Here is a 6467-nt window from a genome sequence, read left to right on the forward strand (position 1 = left end):
GCCCAACGGTAACCAGCAAAAATCCAGGTAAGTGGCCCTTAGGTTAAATAATAAAGTTTTAGGGAGTGGAGATACCCCTCTGTAGGGTATTCTCCCCTCTGTTTCACTGATGAAACAGAGGGGAGGAGACTGGCACAGAGAGGAAGGAGACCGGCACGGGAGAGAAGAACAGGAGGAGGGCCGTGGGCCGGACCCACAGGCTGCGGGCCGGACCAACAGGCCGCGGGCCGGCCTGAGAACGGCCCAAGCCGAGCCCACGCCACCCGGGCCGAGCCCAGCCGGACTCGGCCTGCGGGTGACAGGCCCCGGCCGTGGCTGCCCTAGGGCTGAGGGGCAGCCAAGGGCCGCCGGGTCTGCCGTGCCGGCGACCAACGCGGCCTCAAGGCCGCCAGCCTCAGCCGAGCCCCACCTCTCCGCCGGCCGAGAGGTGGTGGCGAGACTCCCACAAAAAAAAAAAAAAAAAAAAAAAAAAAAAGAGAAGAAAACGGAAGAGGAAGAAGAACAAGGAAAAGAAAAAAAAAAAAGAAGAAGAAGAAGAGGGGGATACTTACCGCGGACCACGGCCTTACCTCGCCGTGGTCGGAGCCGGAGAAGTTCTCCCGAAGGAGATCGGCCTCGATCCCACCTCCCGGCTCTTCTCCTCTCCTCCGGCACCACTTCGAAGGAGAGGGAAAGGGCCGGCCTCCCACCGTCGCCGCCCCGAAGGGGAAACACCACTCCGGGCTGGTAGATCTGGCCGGGGAGGGCTCGGTGAAGGTCGGAAGGAGGAGGAGGCGGTAGATCCGGCCGGCGGAGAAGAAGAAGGCCACAGATCTGGCCGGAGGAGAAGAAGGGGAGCCGGAGAAGAGGGCCGGAAGCATGGGCTTCGGTAGAAACAAAGAAGGTGAAGAGGCGGAAGCCTCTGGAAGGGGGGAGAAAGAACCCGATAACGGGTTCGCGGGTCGGATCCGAATCCGAACCCGCAACCCGTTAAGCCCAAAGAAAAAGAAAAAGAAAAAGAAAAAGAAAAAGAAAAAAAAAAAAGGGAAAGGGTTTAGCCAAATTTGACTAAACCCGAGCCCAATCAAATTGGGCTAAGTCTGGACAAGCCAGACTATAAATTAAACCAAAATTAAAGCCCAATTTAAGCCAATGTAATTAATTTGGGGGCCAAATTGATCCCGGATTGACCCTGACTCAGGCCCAAACGGGTCACAGTGACCCTAAACCCGAAATTAAACCCAATTAAGCTGGGAATTAAGCTTAGTGGCCAATCGGAAGGCCAATTAAGACTTATGAGCCCAGCCAAGACCCCAATACAGAGGAATTAGGCTTGGGCTAAATTTCAGATAGAAAAGGAAATAATATATTGTTATTATGACATGATTGTAGGTGACTTAGGACTCGTCACCAGGACGCAGGAGACCTAGGAGAAAGGCGAATCACTGTAAGTAATCTGTCTTAATCCTATCGTAGATCTTGTAATACGTTTTATAAGATGAACCAGTGTTTTTTTATACAATTTGAATTGTATGCATGATTAGTGAAGAATGTAAGTAACCTGTCCTAATCCTGTTGTGGATCATGTTATGTTATTAATGTTTCCTAAGCATTTATTTTAAGTATATATGTTTCATACATGATATGTTACAATGCATAAGTAACTTTAATGATCCCAGAAGCTATGGCTATGTATGCAACATGATGATACTGATATTATAATCATGCATGTAAGTTTATAAAGTCTTAGCTAGCCCAGAGGCACTATAATGGGCTCAAAGATGCTACTGAGAATGACTGAGCCGCCAGTGGCTGAATAGTAACTGAGCTGCCCCGCCAGTGGCTGAATAGTAACTGAGCCTGCCCCGCCAGTGGCTGAATTGAAATTGGGCCTGCCCCGCCAGTGGCTGAATAGTAACTGAGCTGCCCCGCCAGTGGCTGAATAGTAACTGAGCTGGCCCCGCCAGTGGTCGAGTCTGACTTCGCAGTAGCATCCGAGAGAATGGACCACGGCATGCCGGGGCACGGTTTCATATGCATATATTATGAAAATTGTTGTGATTTGCACTACTGCTTTGTTTAAATCGCATACTTATTATGCCATGATGATTATTAGATAAACATGCATGTCAGCTTCTCAAAACCCTGATTTACATGTTTAGTCTACTGGTTGATCCGGTAGGATTATGCAGGATTACTTACTGAGCCGTGTAGCTCATATCCGTTTATTTACTTTTTTCTTTCAGATCCTCACCACTGATAGCTGCCAGAGACACGTTAATTTGGTATTAGCGCTTCTTTCTTTTGGGGTAAAGCAAGTATACTTTTGTGTATATAAACTATATAGAAGCTCTGTATTTGGGTACTGACCAGCATGTCGTACTAGATGAATACACATGAAAAGATTTGGTTGGTTTGACTACTCTATTACCCAGGTATGAGGCTGCGTGCTATTGTGGGCGGTAGTCGGCAATAGCACGGCCGTGTCACGGATCCGGGTCCGGGGCGTGACAGCTACCACAAAATTAGTAATCAATTATTCTAATAAGATAATAAATCTTATAATTCATTGAATAGACATTTTAGATTTCAATTAAAATAATTGATTTGCTAGCACAAAATTAGTAATCAATTATTCTAATAAGGTAACAAATCTTATAATTCATTGAATTAACATTTTAGATCTCAATTACAATAATTGATTTGCTGGCACAACATTAGTAATCAATTATTCTAATAAGACAATAAATCAATTTTAATATATAATTTATTGAATTGACATATTAGATTTCAATTATAATAATTGTCTAGCTAGCACTAAATTAATAATTAATTATTTCTAATTCAGAAAATTTAAACAGAAAATTTGAAAATTGATTAATCCATAATAACAAATTTAAGTTTGCACTTAGGCTTTTATAAAAATTGAATTTATGTGATTTCTAGTGATTATATTCACTAACTAATAGTGTCCAAGAAAAGCTTGTCAAAAAGGCATACATGGCTAAGAAAAGTTGGTACTTAAGTAAGCCTAGTGCTCCACCACCGATCTGGAGCTGATCTGGTTATTATTTTTTGGATATATCAACTAGACATTCAAAATTTAATACAAATTTTAGTGCAATCTTTGACATAAACTTTTTGCCTTCATTCAGATTTCTGTCTCTTTTCTATAACCTTGAATATATATATATATATTATTCCGTTTAAGAATTTCTATTAATTATAATTATAGATTTATTTGCTTAGTTAAGTGATATATTGCTAACAATCTAAAAAAGTGTTTGGTTTATTTTTTTAATAATATATAATTTAGTAAATCATTCTAAAAAGGTAATAATTTGTTTAACCTCTAAGAGATTTATCATACCTCCATTTGGACTCCTCAAGGAGTAATTTATAGATCCCATTCAAACAGAAAATTTGGAATTTAGTTAATATAGTAATTAATTTATTGAATTGACTTATTAGATCTCAATCAATTATTCTAATAAGGTAATAAATCATATAATTCATTAAATTAACATTTTAGATCTTAATTACAATAACTGATTTGCTACCACAAAATTAGTAATCAATTATTCTAATAAGGTAATAAATCTTATAATTTATTGAATTGATATTTTAAATCTCAATTCCAATAATTGATTTGCTGGAACATAATTAGTAATTAATTATTCTAATAAGGTAATAAATCTTAAAATTCATTGAATTGACATTTTAGATCTCAATTACATAATTGATTTGTTGGCACAACATTAGTAATCAATTATTCTAATAAGACAATAAATCAATTCTAATATATAATTCATTGAATTGACATATTAGATTTCAATTACAATAATTGTCTAAATAGCACTAAATTAATAATTAATTAGTTCTAATTTGAAAAATTTAAATAGAAAATTTGAAAATTGATTAATCCATAATAACAAATTTAAGTTTGCACTTAGGCTTTTGTAAAAATTGAATTTGTGTAATTTCTAGTGACTATATCTATTAACTAATAGTGTCAAAGAAAAGTTTGTCAAAAATGCATACGTGCCTAAGAAAGGCTGGTACTTAAGTGAGCCTAGTGCTCCACCACCGATCTGGAGCTGATCTGGCTATTATTTTTTGGATATATCAACTAGACATTCAAAATTCAATACAAATTTTAGTGCAATCTTTTGATATAAACTTTTTGCCTTCTTTCAAGTATCTGTCTCTTTTCTATAACCTTGAATATATATATATATATTATTCCGTTTAAGAATTTTTATTAATTATAATTATAGATTTATTTGCTTAGTTAGATGATATATTGCTAACAATTTTGGAAGGGTATTCACGTAATGTTTATGAGAGTATATACATGAAAAATCCTTTTATGCGATATATATATATATTAACTTAAAACATAATATTATATTTTATTTTATTTTAATCATATATTTTAATTATGATTGAGGCTCGAATATGAGCTTGAACTCGAGCTCAAGTGTAGCTTGGTTGATATTCGAGCCGACTCAAACGGATTTCGAGCATTGTTTTTTTTTATTGAGTCGAGCTCAAGCTTTGATATTAAGTTTTGATCGATTTCAAATTGCATTTTGAATTTCAGTATTTTAAATTAACTTGGGCTTGAGCTTTAAGCAACTCGACTCAATTCGATTCGATTACCATTATATATATATATATATATATAATAGTGATCTAGGGTTCTTTTGTCTCCAGACTAACGTGTAATATTTTTCATAGATCTGGCTTTCCGTTTTCACATAATTTGTTAAATCACTATAATGCCGGAATTTTAAAGCCATCATCACCATCATCATCTTAAACCATATCATTTCAGATTACAGGAAGAACGCTAATATTTCTATATAAATAACCAACCTGAGAGGGGAAACGTTAAAAATCACCGTTCAATTATCTGAAAATGTGGAAATAGATGACTGGCCGAATGTACGCTGGTCCGTCGATCCCATATCAGCAGCACTTAAATCTGCAACCAAACGGAAACTTTGAAATTTGAACGTGGAGTCCAGATAAGGAGAAATTATATCCAGAATCACGCCGGCCACGTGGGCAGTCGGCAATCCTCGTTCTCTTAGACCGTTGGGGTGCCGACAGGAGAAATTATTTCTCCTAGATTAGACCGTTGGATGGGCAATAAAGTCATTTTGAGTCAACCATTACTTTTCATGCGCCTCGTGTCTCGTAGGTAGCCATCCATTTCTTTTGCCTTTTGGACGAGAGTCGAGTGTGTTTCGTCCGATTCGGCCACCTCGCTTTCAGACGAGTCAGCTGCGGCGCCCACCAAGATCCGAATCCATTTCAACGGGTTGGTATGGTGTCCCTCTCATGATGTCGGCAGGCGGGAAAAAAAAGGCAAGACTCCTCAAAACAACAAACCATCGCCCCCGCGCACCGGGGATCGTTTTTAGTCCGTAGAGCTGCTGCTTCAACGGTGAACGAAGGCTGCGGATAAAGCCAGCGAAAGTCGGCGAGTGGTTGATCCTGGCAGAAACATGTCTCGATCAAGAAATGAAATTATAAAAAAATAGAATTCGACCCAAATTTCACAATTCTATATCAAAATCATTAATTCCGGCAATCTTGAAAGGTAGCCAAAATTGAGATTATTAATATTTCGGTTTATCTTGGTCCGGAAAAGTAGAAAAAAATCCAAAGTCTTAATGAAGTTTCTAAGATTTTGACAATATCACATAAAGCAAGTAATTGGATCAACAAATAAAATAAATTAAAATTGATTAACATATTAGGAGATCGGTTGGAGTACATAGTTTTTGAATCTGCAGATCCATAAAGAAAAAGGAGCTTAGATTTATAAGCGATCGGTATGGAAATCTCAGCCATTATATTGATATATTGTATTGGCCAAGGTATCAAGATATATCAATAAGCAAGGGGCTTATAGGCTAAGGTTATGATGGAATTATATCACATGAAGAAGTTACCAATGCAAATACAAATTAAAATAAAAATATTGGTATCAACCAATATGTTGAAAACAAGAACTGACTTATATTAATTGAAATAACTAGAACTAAGTTGCTAGTGATATCTAGGCGCGTAACTAAGTTGAGCTTCATCAAACCTAGGCTTTTTTCAACCTACTTTGAAATTAGTGCCGAGCATAAATTCAAATCAAACTTGATTTTTTTTATCATTTGATTGAGCTTAAGTTGAGTTTTATTCTCCATTGAGCCAAGATGAGCCCAATCTGTCATCTTGATAACATCAAATTAAGTTGAAATCAACGAGAGTTTGTATCAAATTAAGCTAGGTTTAGTCTTACATTAAAATTTAACTGATCCAAATAATTAAATTCAAAACTAAATTAATTCTAATAGATAAAAGTTTATTAGATATACTATGAAAGATTCTCTGAGCCTATGAACAAAACTCCTTTACTATAGTATATTATACGTATATATGCCACCATAAATAGTAAATATTATATGATATAATATTGTCAACTC

This window comes from Phoenix dactylifera, chromosome 4, assembly GCF_009389715.1.
Source record: "Phoenix dactylifera cultivar Barhee BC4 chromosome 4, palm_55x_up_171113_PBpolish2nd_filt_p, whole genome shotgun sequence".
Classification (NCBI taxonomy): Eukaryota; Viridiplantae; Streptophyta; class Magnoliopsida; order Arecales; family Arecaceae; genus Phoenix; species Phoenix dactylifera.